Consider the following 21462-nt stretch of genomic DNA (forward strand, 5'->3'; position numbering starts at 1 on the left):
TCCTAATGCTCCACCCTCATATATCCACACACGCATTTCTGCCTTGTAAACCGGATTACATCCGTCCACAGTGTTTATAATCCACTTTAGGACAAGGCTGCACAGTGCACGAGTCTAATGACTTGCGAAACTAAAAGGTAGGATCTATTCATAAATCCTCAAACTTTTCTATTTGTAAATTAAACCCTTGAAGATTGAACTCCTTGACTGTTTCACGTCAGTTTGGTCTACTTTAAACTCCTTACCGGTTCAAAACAAGGATGAGGAAGAGCTCTCTCATGGCCCACATGTTAGCACCCCTTTATTCATCTGGAGATGTCATCCGATGTAAATCAGGGGACACCTCATCCCCTCCCTTTACAGTTGTATTCCCACACAGGATTAGGGGCCCATGCGTAATCCTCAAGAAAAACCCTAACACACTACTAAAACTTTAACATGTCTGCCACAACCACAAAACCGTGTACATGTATGCCACAACCATAATGTAACCATATTGTCCAAAGAACACTTATTATGACAACACCTTGAAGGTGCACTATGCAGAAATCGCTCCTCCATTTCCTCGTTGCAAAAATTCTAATAGTTTTCCTAATTTCAGTTCATGTGACAAAACAAACAAGTATAGCGTAGATAATCATTGTACCATCGAAACCGCTGTGAAATATATTTTTCCATAAGCAAAAATATTTTATTTTCAGCTGTTTCAAGCTGGTGTTCAAAACCAAAAGTAAAAGAAGCAAAAATTTTATTTCAGAACGGGAAGCATAGAAATAGCGCACATAGCTAGCTAGCTAACAGTACACTTTAATTGGAAATTAAAATACTTTATCTCAAAATTAGAAATCTGTAATATCTGAAAATATAGCTAGCTAGACTATCTTACCCGTGTTCTGAAATCAGAGTAGATAGCCAGAGCTAATTTACCAGCTAGTATGTCTATCAACAGTTGTTGCAGTGACATTCTATTTAAATGGATACTTGCATAGTGGAGTCTTTTGATAAGACATGTAGCTAGCTAAACCATAATCCCAACTCATAACGGTACTACCCTGCATGAATCTGCAGGTAGCTAACCAACCAGGTTCAATGTTAGCTAGCTAACATTAGGCTATAACTAGTCAAGCAAATTTGTCTGAGATATAAAAAATAAGATCATACATATAACGCTAGCTAGCCAGCCAGCCAGCTAACGTTAGCTAGCTAACAGTACACTTTAACTTGAAATGAAACTACTTTCTGTCAAAATTAGAAATGTGTAATATCTGAAAATGTAGCTAGCTAGACTTTCTTACCCGTATACATCATGGTTGGACGCGTCTCCTGTCGGATACCATGGTTGCCCTTAGTTTGAAGATGTAATCCGGAGACAGGTGTTTTCTCCATCTCCTTAGCTATCATTCTCGAATTACACTGATTTGAAAAGTTGGTCCTCCAGAAAGTGGAGAGCATACACATAACATTAGCTAGTGAGCCAGCCAGCTAACGTTAGCTAGCTAACAGTACACTTTAACTTGACATTAGGTTTATGCAGTTTTACTATGCGATACAGTTTGAAAAAAAGCCACGTTTGGCAGGATTACCTTGATGTAACCGGTGTGAAATGGCTAGCTAGTTAGCAGGGTGCGCGCTAATAGCGTTTCAATTGGTGACGTCACTCGCTCTGAGACATTGAAGTAGTTGTTTCCCTTGCTCTGCAAGGGCTGCGGCTTTTGTGGAGGAATAGGTAACGATGCTTCTAGGGTGTCAGTTGTTGATGTGTGCAGAGGGTCCCTGGTTTGAGCCCAGGTAGGGGCGAGGAGAGGGACGGAAACAATACTGTAACATTGACATACTGACCAGCTCAAATAGACAGAAGCGTGCTATATGGCAGACCAATCCAAACTCATCTCTCGGTATGTCCAGCCCACTCATTATCTTACACCATGCCCAAACCGGACGCATGCATCCGCATGCGCCATCATGCGCAAAACCAAATGTGATCACGACACACAGGTTGAAATATATAAACAAACTCTGAACCAATTATATTAATTTGGGGACAGGTCGAAAAGCATTTAACATGTATGGCAATTTAGCTAGCTAGCTTGCAGTTGCTAGCTAATTTGTCCTATTTAGCTAGCTAGTTTGGTGTTGCTAGCTAATTTGTCCTGGGATATAAATGTTGAGTTGTTATTTTACCTGAAATACACAAGGTCCTCTACTCCGACAATTAATCCACGCATAAAATGGTCAACTGAATCGTTTCTAGTTATCTCTCCTCCTTCCACGCTTTTTCTTCTTTGGACTTTATATGGCGATTGGCATCTAACTTTCATAATAAGGTGTATTACCACAACCGACCGACCGTCCTCAGTTCATCTTTCAATCACCCACGTGGGTATAACCAATGAAGAGATGGCACATGGGTATATGCTTCTAAAAGCCAATGAGGAGATGGGAGAGGCAGGACTTTGCGTTCGGCGTTACTAATAGAAGCCACTTCTATTTTAGCGCTTGGCAACGCAGACATTTATTAGCGTGCGTGAGCAGTGTAGGTGCAATGATTGAATAACATGTATGTTTAAATTTATTTTGCAACGATCGCAAACTCAACGCGTACGGTGTGGTCAGCATCATAGCCAATCTCTGGCTAAACCAACTAGGCTCGTAATTTAACAATTGTATTTGTATTTACAGATGGCATACACATTTGTTATTAAGGCACATGAAAGTTCACATGTTTGAGAAGGCATTTCTGCCTTAAAACACTTTTTGATTAAAAAAAAGTTTACGTTCAAACGGCTCTTCTGTGAAGTGGTGACCTGCGACATACGCCTAGTTTCCTGAAACGGGTCACATATGCTGCTACTGTTGTATTATATATCCTGTTGCCTAGTCACTTTATCCCTTCCTATATGTACATATCTAACTCAATTACCTCGTACCTTCGGCACGTTGACTTAGTTCTGGTACCCTGTGTATATAGCCAAGTTATCATTACTCATTGTGTATAATTACTTAAATTATTACGTGTTTTACTTTTCTATTATTTCTCTATTTCCTTTCTCTCTGCATTGTTGGGAAGGGCATGTAAGTCAGCATTTCACTGTTAGTCTCCACCTGTTGTTTACGAAGCATGTGACAAATACAATTTGATTTGATTTGGGTAGGTAGGTTCTTTGAAGTAGCCTTCAAAGTAGGCTACAAAAGAACACCTGTTAATTTATCAGGAGAACACCAGTTGAATCAGAACTCTTGAGTTAAAGCCATAATAATATCTTTGAAACAAGGTAGCCACTAATTCATTAAACAACGATCAGCAGTATTATTCTTTACAGTTGGTATGGAGTCACAGTATGTTGACAAGGGAAAAGCAGTATCTTGGCATGAGGTACAGTACTGTACTGTAGCTGAGATCAGATTTTTATGCACTCTAACTTTGGTTTATGTCTCGTGATCCCTTACCTTATTAAATCAAATCAAACCAAATGAAATTGTATTAGTCACATGCGCCGAATACAACAGGTGTAGACCTTACAGTGAAATGCTTACTTACGAGCCCCTAACCAATAATGCAGTTTTTAAAAAAATAAAAAAATAAAAATTATGAAAATAATGAAAATAAATACTAAATGAGAAATAAAAGTAACAAGTAATTAAAGAGCAGCAGTAAAATAACAATAGCGAGACTTATTGATGGTGTTGGAGTCGTGCCTGGCTGTGCAGGACAGGCGGAAATGTGTTCCTTTACTTTGTTGTCATTTAGACTAAAATGTAATTTCATGTGCATCCTGTGTAGGGTAGGGAGGAGGGGTTGGTGGGGGTAATGGGTTTCATTGGGGAGTCTACGATGCTTGTACTCAGTGATTAACATCCCTAAATAAATATTTAATTAGAAAGAGAATCCCTTTATTTCCAATGGCAGCCTCTCTGTTGCTCTCATTCTCTAGTAGTATGGGCGCTGCCAGTGCCAGTCACATGCTACATGACATTCTGAAGGGGTTAGAGGCCACTAGCTTACTGCTGCTGGCTTCTTCACGTCAGCCACTTCTTGGGCAGTGATGCGCTGTGACTGCTGGTGTGTGACCTGCTGTTTCATACACACACTTGTCTACCATCTCCCATCATCTGCAAATGCAGTCACCCTCTCTGTCTCATGCCGCATTACATCAATATTGAATATTGACTCAATGACATCTGAATTTCACCGAGTGATCTATTGTTTTATTTACCTCAAACTAAAATAAACAACGTGGTGAACTTAATGTGACAATTAATAAGTAAACTCATTATTGGTTTACCCCCATTCTCTTTAATAATGACAAACACATGACTTTAAAGTGAACACTAAGGCCAGTGTATGATAAAGATCCTTGTGAAAGGAGCAGTACAAAGCGAACAGTATTGTGTAAGCCGCCTTCCTATTTAGCTTTATAACTGACAGTAATTGGGTGGCCATCCCTCTGGAATGCTGTGCGTCCACCAATCAATGCAGAGTGTTTAATATTAACCAGGAAGTCAAAGAGCTATATTGATCTGTGGTGCCACGGAGTAAAGGAATACAGTGTGAAACCTGTCCCAGGTGACCACAGAGACAGAGAGCACACAGTAGGCTGGACAGTAGGCTGGATCAAGGTGTTTCATTAAATTAATCACTAAGGCCTGTGTGTGTGTGTGTGTGTGTGTGTGTGTGTGTGTGTGTGTGTGTGTGTGTGTGTGTGTGTGTGTGTGTGTGTGTGTGTGTGTGTGTGTGCGTGTGATATCTCTGTACTTTATGATCATTTTCACCTATGGAGACACATCTCATCTAGTACTCTATCAGGTGTCATGTTTAGCATTGTCAGTTTTAGTATGTTTGTATCCTCATTGGATTTGTTATTGAATTTTACTGAATGTACTGCACAGTTGTTTCCCTTTAAGCATGACAATGAAACGAAAACAACGTCAACACTTCAAAGTCTACTGTTACACAACCATTATTGATATCAGCACAGTTGCTGTTTATTAAAATGCGAAGTTCTTCAGAAGTACATTTGTTATTCCGTATTAGACGGACATGTTATTGGTGTTGTGTGAAATAATTAGGAACATAAGTCTTCTACACCTGAGGGAAATCAAATGGCCGTAGGGTTTGATTTTCTCTTCAATAATGCACAAGGCACCAGCTGAATTTCCAGGTTCCAAACATCTCACAGGAATTACCTACAGGTTCTAAAACCAAGGGGAAACCTGTAAAAGAGGCAGGTAGTTTCAGAATGCTGTGGTTGCACATTGCTCCTAGGGAGAAGGGGAGGGAGAGAGAAAGAGTGAAAGAGTGAGAGAGTGTTGAAATGGACAGAGTGTACATTTATTATTACATTTCTGCCTACTGATTAAATAGCGAGAGAGAGAAAGAGTGTGTGCATCAGAGAGAGAAAGCTGTACCAAGCGGTGATGCAGCCAGTCAAGATGCTCTCAATGGTGCAGCTGTAGAACTTTTTGAGGATTTGACAAAGAGAAAGAGTGAAAGCACATGATGACAAAGAGACAGGGGTTGTCATGTGGTAGATGTTCAACACTGGTCCTCTAATACCCCCCCTCCGTTACGTAAGCCACTCGCTCGCTTGGCTGCAGGCGTAGAAAACTAGCCTGTCTCCATGCATTCAGCCTTCCACTTCACTGCCTCCCAACCTCGCAGCACACAAGAGGAGCAGAGAGTGAGACAGATTCTATTATTTAGGGGCAGAGAACATCTCAGCACTGGAAGGGAGGAACATTCACCATGTTGAATGAGGTTGGTCGACGGAGTCGTCTACTGGGCAAGCTGGTTACAGAAGAGGCTTGGAAGGTCTATACAAACATATTTATCCAAATTTAAATCAAATCAAAGTTTATTGGTTTCATATACAGTTTAGTAGATGTTATAGCGGGAGAGGCAAAATGCTTTTGTTAGTAGAAAAATGTCAACATACAAACTTCTAAAGACATACCCCATTCTCAGCTCTGAACAACCACAGACACACACACACAGACACACACACACACACATTTACACAGTGGTTAATTGTTTGCCAGCCATGAGGCTCACCTCCCTCTCAGACCTCAAGCTTAGTCCATATATACTACACCTCCCTCTCTATCCCTCCCTCCTCCTTGCTTGCCTGCTGTTCTAAATCAGTCAGAATTCTTTAAGGAGCCTGAGGCTCTTGTTATGTATGGAGTCAATCCAATACTCACCCAGTGAAGTATTCCCAACTTCTCCCCACAAATTATATTTTATTTTACAGCAATCTCTGAGGGGCTTATGGGGGTTTGATGTGAACTGGTTTTCACACCCACACACATCGCTTGATGTTTCTCTTCAATCACTGATTGGTTGACAGAGCTGACCACTGAAGTTCCACAACTGAAATGCCACAGCATCTCCTGCCTGGCCATTGTGATCACATTCATATCCATTGGCTGACCTAAATGGCCTCATTAAAGATGGATACTTTGCCGTGCATAGCTGACATTTTGTTCACTATGGTTAAACAATTGTTAACATCTGATAAGCATTTGGTGTTAGAGTATTTGACTGTTTATTCTGGGTATACACGTGCAAGTGTGTGTTCAGATCAGTGTTCAGATCAGAAATAATGCTGTTCAAACACACACACAACATATTTAATGTGTGGGTTTTGTGTGTGTTTCAAATGCGTTTTTTCTACTCCACAGTCTTCGGAACTCCCCCAGATGTCCGCTGGGATCAAAGGTCAACCAACCCAACATTGGGCAGAATATTAGTAGATGCAATTGTTTGCTAATATGCAATAATTATATGAAAATGAACCCAGGCTCCCACAATTCATATTTTAATCTCCTCTCTATGGAGCCACAGGGATGTGAATAGCAGGCCTCGTTCTGAAAAGAGGGGTGAATTTGTCCCCAAGACTCCTTCACGCTGTCACACCCTCCACCTGACAACCACTGTCATGATATGTTAAGTCCTGCAAATTTTTTTTTTTATAATATACAGTTGAAGTCAGAAGTTTACATACACTTAGGTTGGAGTCATTAATACTCGTTTTTCAACCACTCCACAAATTTCTTGTTAACAAACTATAGTTTTGGCAAGTCGGTTAGGACATCTACTTTGTGCATGACACAAGTCATTCATCCAACAATTGTTTACAGACTGATTATTTAACTTATAATTCACTGTATCACAATTCCAGTGGGTCAGAAGTCTACATACACTAAGTTGACTGTGCCTTTAAACAGCTTGGAAAATTCCAGAAAATTCCATCATGGCTTTATAAGCTTCTGATATGTGAATTGACATAATTTGAGTCAATTGGAGGTGTACCTGTGGATGTATTTCAAGGCCTACCTTCAAACTCTGTATCTCTTTGCTTGATATCATGGGAAAATCAAAAGAAATCAGCCAAAAAGTGCGAAAAGTGCGAATCAATCCCAGAACAACAGCAAGGACCTTGTGAAGATGCTGAAGGAAACAGGTACAAAAGTATCTATATCCACAGTAAAACGAGTCCTATATCGATATAACCTGAAAGGCCGCTTAGCAAGGCAGAAGCCACTGCTCAAAAACTGCCATAAAAAAGCCAGACTACGGTTTGCAACTGCACATGGGGACAAAGATCATACTTTCTGGAGAAATGTCCTCTGGTCTGATGAAACAAAAATAGAACTGTTTGGCCATAATGACCATCGTTATGTTTGGAGGAAAAAAGGGGAGGCTTGCAAGCCGAAGAACACCATCCCAGCCGTGAAGAACGGGGGTGGCAGCATCATGTTGTGGGGGTGCTTTGCTGCAGGAGGGACTGGTGCACTTCATAAAATAGATGGCATCATGAGGGAGAAAAATTATGTGGATATATTGAAGCAACATCTCAAGACATCAGTCAGGAAGTTAAAGCTTGGTCGCAAATGGGTCTTCCAAATGAACAATGACCCCAAGCACACTTCCAAAGTTGTGGCAAAATGGCTTAAGGACAACAAAGTCAAGGTTTTGGAGTGGCCATCACAAAGCCCTGACCTCAATCCTATAGAAAATTCACCCAACTTTTTCTCCAAAAAGCTTGTGGAAGGCTACCCGAAACATTTGACCCAAGTTAAACAATTTAAAGGCAATGCTACCAAATACTAATTGAGTGTATGTCAACTTCTGACCCACTGGGAATGTGATGAAATAAATAAAAGCTGAAATAAATAATTTTCTGACATTTTACATTCTTAATATAAAGTGGTGATCCTAACTGACCTAACGCATAATTTTTACTAGGATTAAATGTTAGGAATTGTGAAAAACTGAGTTTAAATGTAATTGGCTAAGGTATGTGTAAACTTCCGACTTCAACTGTGTGGTTATTGTTTATACTTTAGTTACACAGAAATATCGATGCAGGCTTTCTAAATGATTGATGAACGTATCTCTTCATACTACACAACCATCGTCAATTCCTTTTCTTCCACAAGGCATTCTTCTGGCAGCAGAGTTAAAGAGAGACAGTGAGCAGATTTTCTCTGTGAGTGATTCATTCATAGATCAGTCATATCAGGGATCAATACATTTTTTACTGGGGTGCTGTCATGAGTCAGTGAAATGAAACAGAGCATCTTTACTTCCCTGAATCAGCAAACCATTCTCTGGAATTCTAGCTCTCATGCTGATCAGTGGACAGATAGTACAGTGCAGAATTGACATAAATTGATCAAAGGAAGACCTATTACTAAACTTCCAATTCCCTCTATGTCTCTGAATGTACAACGCCTTCAGAAAGTATTCATACCCCTTGACTTATTCCACATTTTGTTGTGTTTCAGCCGAAATTCAAAATGGATGAAATACCTCATAATGACAAAGTGAAATCATGTTTTTAGACATTTTTGCAAATGAAATACAGAAAAAGTGTTCACACCCCTGAGTCAATACATGTTAGAGTCACCTTTAGCTGTGATTACAAGTGTGAGTCTTTCTGGGTAAGTCTCTATGAGCTTTGCACACCTGGATTGTACAATATTTGCACATAATTATTTTACAAATTCTTCAAGCTCTGTCAAGTTGGTTGTTGATCATTGCTAGATCAGCCAACTTTAAGTCTTGCCATAGATTTTCAATCCGGTGTCAATCAAACTGTAACTAGGCCACTGAGGAACATTCAATGTTGTCTCGGTAAGCAACTCCAGTGTATATTTCACCTTGTGTTTTAGTTTATTGTCCTGCTGAAAGGTGAATTTGTCTCCCAGTGTCTGTTGGAAAGCAGATTGAACCAAGTTTTCCTCTAGGATTTTGTCTAGTCTATTTCTTTTATGCTGTATAACTCCCTTGTCCATTCCCATGACAAGCATACCCATAACATAATGCAGCCATCACCATACTGGAAAATATGAAGAGTGGTACTCAGTGATGTGTTGTGTTGGATATGCCCCAAACATAACGCTTTGATTTCAGGACACATTTTTTTCAGTTGTAACTTTAGTGCCTTATTGCAAACTGGATGTATATATTGTAATATTTTTCTCTTATCACAGCCGTTAAACTCTGTAACTGTCTTAAAGTCACCATTGGCCTCATGGTGAAATCCTTGAGTGGTTTCCATGTGTAATTAATAACTTCACCATGCTCAATGGGATATTCAATGTCTTTCATTTTTATTTTTTATTAACCAATCTAACAATAGGTGCCCTGGTCACTGCTCGATTGAGGGACCTTAAAATTATCTGCATGTGTGGAGTACAGAGATGAGGTAGTCATTCAAAAGTAATGTTAAACATTATTATTGCACACAGAGCGAGTCCATGCAACTTATTATGTGACTTGTAAAGCAAATCTTTACTCCTGAACTTATTTAGGCTTGCCATAACAAAGCGGTTGAATACGTATTGTCTCAAGACATTTCAGCTTTTAGTTTTGTATTCATTTCTAAAAGAGGTCTAGAAACATAATTCTACTTTGATATTATGAGGAATTGTGTGTAGGTCAGTGACACAAAATTGCAATTTATAAATTTGTAATTCAGGCTGTAACACAGCAAAATGTTGAAAAAGTCAAGAGGTGTGAATACTTTCTGAAGGCCCTGTATACTGTAGATTAAATCAAATCAAATGTTATTTGTCACATGCGCCAAATACAACAGGTGTCGACCTTACTGTGAAATGCTTACTTACAAGCCCTTAACCAACAGTGCAGTTAAAGAAATAGAGATAAGAAAATATTTACTAAATAAAATTAAAATAAAAACTAACACAGTAGAATAACAATAACGAGGTGATATACAGGGGGCCCGGTACTGAGTAAATGTGTGGGGGTACAGGTTAGACGAGGTAATATGTACATGTAGGTAGGGGTAAAGTGACTATGCATAGATGATAAACACCGAGTAGCAGCAGTGTAAAAACAAAAGGGGGGGGGGTCAATTTAAATAGTCCGGGTGGCCATTTGATTAATTGTTCAGCAGTCTTATAGCTCGGGGGTAGAAGCTGTTAATAAGGAGCCTTTTGGACCTAGACTTGGCACTCCGATACTGCTTGCCGTGCGGTAGCAGAGAGAACAGTCTATGACTTGGGTGACTGGAGACTTTGACCGTTTTTTTGGGCCGTCCTCTGATCTAGTTTGTACTTCGTTCTATAACCCTGGTCAGACTGGATTTGGTTGGTCAATATTATTGTTAAACAGAGAATACTGACAGTGACAGAGATTTCCATAGCCTTCTTCCCTGAGGTTTTCCCTGGTATGATGTGTCAGGGCCTGTCATGGTCAGTCTGGCATGCCTGTGGAGAGAGAGAGGATGTTTGGTGGATGGGAGGGAGGGAGGATGTGAAGGCTTATTGTACAGGAAATGACAGAGAAAGGCAATTAGAACAGAGTGCATTCTTTACACATGGATATCCTGTACACAATCCTGTCATGTGACCTGATAATGACAGACAAGGCTTGCATTTCTTTGAAGGCTTTATTATGTGATTGGGAAAGCACACTTCAATCACCCAGACAGTCACAAAGACATTTCAGACATGTCAACATTTCAGACATACTTATTTGAATGCATTTCATTTGGAAAGGCTCAAAGAGTAAACCATAAGTCTGTATTATCATGGGGTTTGAGCTATCCTAGTCAGAGCAGCCCTATATGAAGATATTCTATCAAGATATTCTACTTGCTTTTCTCTTCTCTTCTCTTCTCTTCCCTCTCTCTCTCTCTCTCTCTCTCTCTCTCTCTCTCTCTCTCTCTCTCTCTCTCCCTCCCTCCCTCTCTCTGTCTTTCTCTCTCTCTTTCTCTCTCTTCCCACCTCTCTCTCTCTCAATTCAATTCAATTCAAGGGGCTTTGTTGGCATGGGAAACATATGTTAACATTGTCAAAGCAAGTGAAGTAGATAATATACAGAAGTGAAATAAGCAATAAAATGAACTGTAAACATTACACTCACAGAAGTTACAAAAGAATAAAGACATTATAAATGTCATATTATTTATATATACAGTGTTGTAACGATGTGCAAATGGTTAAAGTACAAAAAGGAAAATAAGTAAACATAAATATGCGTTGTATTTACAATGGTGTTTGTTCTTCACAGGTTGCCCTTTTCTATGGCAACAGGTCACAAATACTGCTGTCGTGGTATTTCACCCAGTAGATATGGGAGTTTATCAAAATCAAGTTTGTTTTCTAATTCTTTGTGGATCTGTGTAATCTGAGGGAAATATGTCTCTAATATGGTCATACGTTTGGCAGGAGGTTAGGAAGTGCAGCTCAGTTTCCACCTCATTTTGTGGGCAGTGTGCACATAGCCTGTCTTCTCTTGAGAGCCAGGTCTGCCATCGGCGGCCTTTCTCAATAGCAAGGCTATGCTCACTGAGTCTGTACATAGTCAAAGCTCTCCTTAAGTTTGGGTCAGTCACAGTGGTCAGGTATTCTGCCACTGTGTACTCTCTGTTTATGTCCAAATAGCATTCTAGTTTGCTCATTTTTTGTGTTAATTCTTTCCAATATGTCAAGTAATTATCTTCTTGTTTTCTCATGATTTGGTTGGGTATAATTGTATTGCTTTCCAGGGGCTCTGGGGGTCTGTTTGTGTTTGTGAACAGAGCCCCAGGACCAGCTTGCTTAGGGGACTCTTCTCCGGGTTCATCTCTCTGTAGGTGATGGCTTTGTTATGGAAGGTTTGGGAATCACTTCCTTTTAGGTGGTTGTAGAATTGAACTGCTCTTTTCTGGATTTTGAATATTAGCGGGTATCGTCCTAATTCTGCTCTGTATGCATTATTTGGTACACCCAGGATATTGTTGCAGAATTCTGCATGCAGAGTCTCAATTTGGTGTTTGTCCCATTTTGTGAATTCTTGGTTGGTGAGTGGACCCCAGACCTCACAACCATTAAGGGCAATAGGTTCTGTAACTGATTCAATTATTTTTTGCCAGATCCTAATTGGTATGTCAAATTTTATATTCCTTTTGATGGCATAGAATGCCCTTCTTGCCTTGTCTCTCAGATCGTTCACAGCTTTGTGGAAGTTACCTGTGGAGCTGATGTTTAGGCCGAGGTATGTATCGTTTTTTGTGTGCTCTAGGGCAACAGTGTCTAGATGGAATTTGTATTTGTGGTCTTGGCGACTGGACCTTTTTTGGAACACCATTATTTTGGTCTTACTGAGATTTACTGTCAGGGCCCAGGTCTGGCAGAATCTGTGCATTAGATTTATGTGCTGCTGTAGGCCCTCCTTGGTTGGTGACAGAAGCACCAGATCATCACCAAACAGTAAACATTTGACTTCAGATTCTAGTAGTGCTGCAGACTGTTCTAGTGCCCTCACCAATTCGTTGATATATATGTTTAATATGGTGGGGCTTAAGCTGCATCCCTGTCTCACCCCACGGCATAGTGGGAAGAAATGTGTGTGTTTTTTGCCTATTTTAACTTGTTGTTTGTGTACATGGATTTTATAATGTTGTATGTTTTTCTCCCAAAACCACTTTCCATCAATTTGTATAGCAGACCCTCAGGCCAAATTGAGTCGAAGGCTTTTTTGAAATCAACAAAGCATGAGAAGACCTTTGTTTTGGTTTGTTTGTTTGTCAATTAGGGTGTGCAGGGTGAATACGTGGTCTGTCGTATGATAATTTGGTAAAAAGCCAATTTGACATTTGCTCAGTACATTGTTTTCACTGAGGAAATGTTTAAGTCTGCTGTTATTAATGATAATTCAAAGGATTTTCCAATGTTGCTGTTGATGCATATCTCACGGTAGTTATTGGGGTCAAATTTGACTCCACTTTTGTGGATTGGGGTGATCAGTCCTTGGTTCCAAATGTTTGGGAAGATGCCAGAGCTAAGGAGAGCTTTACTATAGCCAATTGGAATTTGTTGTCTGTATATTTTAAAATTTCATCGAGGATACCATGAACATTACAGGCCTTTTTGAGTTGGAGGGTTTTTATTTTGTCTGGGTTTTCTGGGTCTGTATGTTTTTTGTTGACCAGGTTCCTAAATTTCTTTCTTAGGTTTTTGCATTCTTGATCAAACCATTTGTCATTGTTGTTCATTTTCTTTGGTTTTTTGTTTGACTTTTTTTTACTTAATAGGGAAGCTGAGAGGTCAAATATACTGTTAAAATGTTCTACTGCCAAGTTTACACCTTCACTATTACAGTGGAACGTTTTGTCCAGGAAGTTGTCTAGAAGGGATTGAATTTGTTATTGCCTAATTATTTTTTTGGTAGGTTCAACACTACATTCCTTCTATCTACAGCGTTTCTTAATATTACTCAGTTCCCTTGGCTTTGATGCATCATGGTTGAGTATTGCTCTGTTCAAGTAGACTGTGATTTTGCTGTGATCTGATAGGGGTATCATTGCGTTGACTGTGAACTCTCTGAGAGATGCTGGGTTGAGGTCAGTGATAAAGTAGTCTACAGTCCTACTGCCAAGAGATGAGCTATAGGTGTACCTACCATAGGAGTCCCCTCGAAGCCTACCATTGACTATGTACATACCCAGTGTGCGACAGAGCTGCAGGAGTTGTGAACCGTTTTTGTTGGTTATGCTGTCATAGTTGTGCCTAAGGTTGAGGGAGTGCTGTCACCTCCAGTCCTCCTGTGTGCTGAGGGTGTCGGGTTCTTGTCCGGTTCTGGCATTTAGGTCATAGTACATGTCCCTGGGCCTGGAAATTATTGATTTCCCCCTCCAGGATGGAGAAGCTATCTTAATTAAAGTATGGGGATTATACTGGGGGGATATAGATAGCACACAGGAGGACATTAAACATTTGGTTTTGAGGCACAGTCACGGGAAATATTTACGTTTACCCGCTGTATGGTAGCAGGGTGGAAATAACCACTTGTGCATTGGGGAAAGTAGAAGAAGCTTTTTCAATCACTCCCTTGAGTGCTTTGGCCACCCTTTCCTCCTGTGCTCTCAATTTGTTTGTGCCTGTGTGTATTATTATATGGCTAGGTGAACCCAGTTGGTCCTCAGACAGAAGGTCTAAGGTGCGTTGGGTGTTTGGACACCTGAGTTTAGACACACTGCGTTTGGGACAAAGTCGTTTTTCTTGTATATACACTGCTCAAAAAAATAAAGGGAACACTTAAACAACACAATGTAACTCCAAGTCAATCACACTTCTGTGAAATCAAACTGTCCACTTAGGAAGCAACACTGATTGACAATACATTTCACATGCTGTTGTGCAAATGGAATAGACAACAGGTGGAAATTATAGGTAATTAGCAAGACACCCCCAATAAAGGAGTGGTTCTGCAGGTGGGGACCACAGACCACTTCTCAGTTCCTAGGCTTCCTGGCTGATGTTTTGGTCACTTTTGAATGCTGGCGGTGCTTTCACTCTAGTGGTAGCATGAGACGGAGTCTACATCCCACACAAGTGGCTCAGGTAGTGCAGCTCATCCAGGATGGCATATCAATGCGAGCTGTGGCAAGAAGGTTTGCTGTGTCTGTCAGCGTAGTGTCCAGAGCATGGATGCGCTACCAGGAGACAGGCCAGTACATCAGGAGACATGGAGGAGGCCGTAGGAGGGCAACAACCCAGCAGCAGGACCGCTACCTCCGCCTTTGTGCAAGGAGGACCAGGAGGAGCACTGCAAAATGACCGCCAGCAGGCCACAAATGTGCATGTGTCTGCTCAAATGGTCAGAAACAGTCTCCATGAGGGTGGTATGAGGGCCCGACGTCCACAGGTTGGGGTTGTGCTTACAGCCCAAGATCGTGCAGGACGTTTGGCATTTGCCAGAGAACACCAAGATTGGCAAATTCGCCACTGGCGCCCTGTGCTCTTCACAGATGAAAGCAGGTTCACACTGAGCACGTGACAGACGTGACAGAGTCTGGAGACGCCGTGGAGAACGTTCTGCTGCCTGCAACATCCTCCAGCATGACCGGTTTGGAGGTGGGTCAGTCATGGTGTGGGGTGGCATTTCTTTGGGGGGCCGCACAGCCCTCCATGTGCTCGCCAGAGGTAGCCTGACTGCCATTAGGTACCGAGATGAGATCCTCAGACCCCTTGTGAGACCATATGCTGGTGCGGTTGGCCCTGGGTTCCTCCTAATGCAAGACAATGCTAGACCTCATGTGGCTGGAGTGTGTCAGCAGTTCCTGCAAGAGGAAGGCATTGATGCTATGGACTGGCCCGCCCGTTCCCCAGACCTGAATCCAATTGAGCACATCTGGGACATCATGTCTCGCTCCATCCACCAACGCCACGTTGCACCACAGACTGTCCAGGTGTTGGCGGATGCTTTAGTCCAGGTCTGGGAGGAGATCCCTCAGGAGACCATCCGCCACCTCATCAGGAGCATGCCCAGGCGTTGTAGGGAGGTCATACAGGCACGTGGAGGCCACACACACTACTGAGCCTCATTTTGACTTGTTTTAAGGACATTACATCAAAGTTGGATCAGCCTGTAGTGTGGTTTTCCACTTTAATTTTGAGTGTGACACCAAATCCAGACCTCCATGGGTTGATAAATTGGATTTCCATTGATTATTTTTGTGTGATTTTGTTGTCAGCACATTCAATTATGTAAAGAAAAAAGTATTTAATAAGATTATTTCTTTCATCCAGATCTAGGATGTGTTGTTTAAGTGTTCCCTTTATTTTTTTGAGCAGTATATTTCCCATTTGTGTCCATAAGGAGTACAATCTGTGTCTTGTATATGTCCTCAGTAGGTGTGGGGGGAGTTGTCAGAAGGGCTATCAGGGTGGCTGAAAGAGGGGGTGCTCAGAGAGGGTGAGATCCCCTGGGCTTGGGGTTCTTCATTTGTCTGCACCACTGTGATGTCGACGCTATGATCAGGGTCTGGGGTGGACTGTTCTGCTGTGGTGTCGAGACTTTTGTCAGAAGCTGAGGTGGGCTATTCTGCTGGCTTTTCTGCGGGGGTGGCCACCTCTCTAGTAGGTTGTTCTCTGTCACAAGCTATCCCCCTCACCCTCTCTTCCAGCAATCTGATCCTATCCTCTAGTGCTCTGTTCTTCTCCTGCTCCTGCTCTTTCTCCTGTTGATGTTGTCTCACCACAGTCCAGTGCAGACATGTCTCTCTCCACCTCCAGCTCTCTGGGTCTGCTTAAGAGGGTGTTGTTATGCTGGACTGTTGTCTGGGTCTGTGCTGACTGGAGCGTAATCACCATTTCAATGAGGGAGTACATTTTTACATTTTAGTCATTTAGCAGACGCTCTTATCCAGAGCGACTTACAGTAGTGAATGCATACATTTCATACATTTAGTACTCTGCGCTGGGAGGTTGACTTTCCACTTGGGGTTGCTCATCTGTGGGGTTATATAATTAAGAGGTCTGGTCTGACCCGCTCGGGGTGGGAGTATCTTTCTCAAGGGAGAGCTTTTCCTGCTGAGCTAATTCTTTGATTAGGTGAAAGTCCAGCTGAAAATGTTTGGGGTTGCCATGTACCAATACTGTTCCAGACTTACAGAGATTTATATTAGCTGACTCAGAGTTCTCATTGTCTAATATCCTGAGTTTCCATCCCTCGGTTACACCCCCCCTCATAACAGAGGGGTAGTGTGCTAATACAGCACTGTGCCATGCCAAGGGATGGTCTGTGTGGAAGATCAGGTTGCTGATGTTCCCATTTTCATAATAGTCAGCAAAAAGTGTCTCTTGATTTTCCATAAGGAGCTTTGTTTTGTGCCTTATCATTCTTTACATACACAGGGTACTGTATTTGAATTAACTCTGAACAGCGGGAGGTAGCTTCTAAGGCCTCTCCATTTGGTTGGAGTAGACTGTGCGACTCCACTACCATTGTTACGCTAAAGGGCTTTGACACCTCTCACTCGTCAGTGCTAATTATTATTTAACCTTTATTTAACTAGGCAAGTCAGTTAAGAACAAATTCTTATTTACAATGACAGCCAAGGAACTGCCTTGTTCAGGGGCAGAACAACAGATTTTTACCTTGTCAGCTTGGGGACTTGATCTTGCAACCTTTCGGTTATAAGTCCAATGCTCTAACCACTTGCCTACATGCCACCCCAATTGAAGTTGTATCAAGCTTGGTAGCCTCAACTTAGCATTCAGTCCTTATAAAGTAAGGTAATGTATTTTTCTTCTTGGCTTTTGGAAATAAAATATACAGCTGAAGTCGGAAGTTTACATACACCTTAGCCAAATACATTTTTCACAATTCCTGACATTTAAACCTAGTAAAAATCACCTGTCTTAGGTCAGTTAGGATCACCACTTTATTTTAAGAATGTGAAATGTCAGAATAATAGTAGAGAGAATGATTCATTTCAGCTTTTATTTCTTTCATCACATTCCCAGTGGGTCAGAAGTTGACATACACTCAATTAGTATTTGGTAGCATTGCCTTTAAATTGTTTAACTTGGGTCAAACAATTCCACAAGCTTCCCACAATAAGTTGGGTGAATTTTGGCCCATTCCACCTGACAGAGCTGGTGTAACTGAGTCAGGTTTGTAGGCCTCCTTGCTCGCACACGCTTTTTCAGTTCTGCCCACAAATGTTCTATAGGGTGAGGTCAGGGCTTTTGTGATGTCCACTCCAATACCTTGACTTTGTTGTCCTTTATCCATTTTGCCACAGCTTTGGAAGTATGCTTGGGGTCATTGTACATCTGGAAGACCCATTTGTGACCAAGCTTTAACTTCCTGACTGATGTCTTGAGATGTTGCTTCAATATATCCACATAATTTTTCTCCCTCATGATGTCATCTATTTTGTGTAGTGCACTAGTCCCTCCTGCAGCAAAGCAACCCCACAACATGATGCTGCCACCCCCGTGCCTCACGGTTGGGATGGTGTTCTTCGGCTTGTAAGCCTCCCCCTTTTTCCTCCAAACATAACGATGGACATTATGACTAAACAGTTCTATTTTTGTTTCATCAGACCAGAGGACATTTCTTCAAAAAGTATGATCTTTGTCCCCATGTGCAGTTGCAAACCGTAGTCTGGCTTTTTTATGGCGGTTTTTGAGCAGTGGCTTCTTCCTTGCTAAGCGGCCTTTCAGGCTATGTCGATATTGGACTTGTTTTACTCTGGATATAGATACTTTTGTACCTGTTTCCTCCAACATCTTCACAAGGTCCTTTGCTGTTGTTCTGGGATTGATTCGCACTTTTCGCACCAAACTACGTTCATCTCTAGGAGACAGAACTTGTCTCCTTCCTGAGCGGTATGATGGCTGCGTGGTCCCATGGCGTTTATACTTGTGTACTATTGTTTGTACAGATTTACGTGGTACCTTCAGGCGTTTGGAAATTGCTCCCAAGGATAAACCAGACTTGTGGAGGTCTACACTTTTTTTTCTGAGTTCTTGGCTGATTTCTTTTGATTTTCCCATAATGTCAAGCAAGGAGGCACTGAGTTTGAAGGTAGGCCTTGAAATACATCTACAGGTACACCTCCAATTGACTCAAATGATGTCAATTAGCATATCAGAAGCTTATAAAGCCATGACATCATTTTCTGGAATTTTCCAAGCTGTTTAAAGGCACAATCAACTTAGTGTATGTACATTTCTGACCCACTGGAATTGTGATACAGTGAATTATAAGTGAAATAATCTAGTCTGTAAAAAAAATTGTCTGTAAACAATTGTTGGAAAAATAGTGTGTAAACAATTGTTGGAAAAATGACTTGTGTCATGCACAAAGTAGATGTCCTATCCGACTTGCCAAAACTATAGATTGTTAACAAGAAATTTGTGGAGTGGTTGAAAAATTAGTTTTAATGACTCCAACCTAAGTGTATGAAACTTCTGACTTCAGCTGTAGCTTCAGACTAACCTTTACTCACTCAGTTCCAGGTTGGATGGTGTTTTCAGGTTCTGTTGTTTTCCAGAGCATTTGCTGTATAGTTTTGGAATAATAATCTTTGGTAGTTGTAAGCCTTCCAGGTGATTTCGTAATTCCATCCAAAATCACGTTGAAGGTTTTGAGTTTTGATTTGGAGTGAAGGATATGTTGTAAAGGGTAGCATCCTGTATATGTCCCTGACAAAAAATCCATGTTTGTCTAACTCTAAATCTATCTTTATTTAAGAACATGTTTAAAAATGCAGGAGCTCATCTGCTCATGACCTCCTCTCTCTCTCTCTCTCTCTCTCTCCTCTCTCTCTCTCTCTCTCTCTCTCTCTCTCTCCTCTCTCTCTCTCTCTCTCTCTCTCTCTCTCTCTCTCTCTCTCTCTCTCTCTCCTCTCTCTCTCTCTCTCTCTCTCTCTCTCTCTCTCCTCTCTCTCTCTCTCTCTCTCTCTGTCTCTGTCTCAGTCTGTCTCTCTCTTTCTCTCTCTCCTCTCTCTCTCTGAGTCTCTCTACAAATATGAAACTCTCTAACAGAGATATGTTTCTCCTCTCATCCTTGTCACGTCGTCTGGCTGCTTGGTGCGCTCTTTGAAGCTCTCCAATGTCTCTGTGTTCAGCTTCAGCTGAACATGGGACAGAGGCGACAGCTGTCTAACTCAATGTGTCGTTTGGCTGGAGTGCTTCTGTCTTCATTAGTGTAGGTCAGTATCAGTGCTCCACACACAGGGGGCGCCACTGACACACTCTCCGTATACAGTACATTTCATACCTGTTAGGTCATTTCATATAGGCCCAACCGGTTCATGGCCAGTTTTACTTTTTGTTTTAATCTAGTGTTAATTGTATGCAAGTATGAAACGGGGATCACATATAGGCCTACTACAACAAAAATGTATATCAATAGTAACATTATCCTATTCATTACATTTCTGTAAGTGACCATTAAACACATTTTATTACAACTGCATGAATCACATACAATACCAATTATTATAAACAAAGTACCAGGCTTTAGCTGCTGGATCATTATGTGGAGTCATGGAATGCATTCAGAGAAATGCTGGCAGCCTAACCGGCACTGTTTTAATATTAGCAGCGCTTTGAAGTACAGAACAGTTGGCTTCTCTGAGCATAATACCAGAGCTTTGTTCACTCGTTTATTTAATCATTGTTTCCAAATTCACTGCTGTGAGTCTTTTCATATTACCAGATCAGACCACACATTACCTGTGTGTGATGATTATTTGATGTTGTGCACAGACCCATACAGGGCCAGACATGCAAGCACACATACACACACATAATTTTATTTTTTTCATTTCACCTTTATTTAACCAGGTTGGCCATTTGAGAACGAGTTCTCATTTACAACTGCGACCTGGCCAAGATAAAGCAAAGCAGTGCGACAAAAACAATAACATAGAGTTACACATGGGATAAACAAACGAACAGTCAATTAACAAAATAGAAAAAAAATCTATATACAGTTTGTGCAAGTGAGGTAGGATAAGGGAGGTAAGGCAATAAACAGGCCGTAGTGGCGAAGTAATTACCATTTAGCAATTTAACTCTGGAGTGATAGATGTGCAGAAGATGAATGTGAAGGTACAGATACTGGGGTGCAAAGGAGCAAAAAAAATAACAATATGGGGATGAGGTAGTTGGATGGGCTATTTACAGATGGGCTATGTACAGGTGCAATCATCTGTGAGCTGCTCGGACAGCTGATGCTTAAAGTTAGCGAGGGAGATACGAGTCTCCAGCTTCAGTGATTTTTGCAATTCGTTCCAGTCATTGGCAGCAGAGAACTGGAAGGAAAGGCGGCCAAAGGAAGAATAGGCTTTGGGGGTGACCAGTGAAATATACCTGCTGGAGCACGTGCTTCGGGTGGGTGCTGCTATGGTGACCAGTGAGCTGAGATGAGGCGGGGCTTTACCTAGCAAAGGCTTATAGATGACCTGGAGCCAGTGGGTTTGGCGACGAATATGAAGCGAGGGCAAGCCAACGAGAGCATACAGGTCGCAGTGGTGGATAGTATATGGGGCTTTGGTGACAAAACGGATGGCACTAAATAAATATACATAACTAAATAAATACATAAATATACACAATTCTCACAACCATCATATATGTCATGAACAAATGTATAATGTACCCTGATCAACTCTATCACACATTAACATTCACTGGCCCATATAGACAGTC

Source organism: Salmo trutta, chromosome 30 (genome assembly GCF_901001165.1).
Source record: "Salmo trutta chromosome 30, fSalTru1.1, whole genome shotgun sequence".
Classification (NCBI taxonomy): domain Eukaryota; kingdom Metazoa; phylum Chordata; class Actinopteri; order Salmoniformes; family Salmonidae; genus Salmo; species Salmo trutta.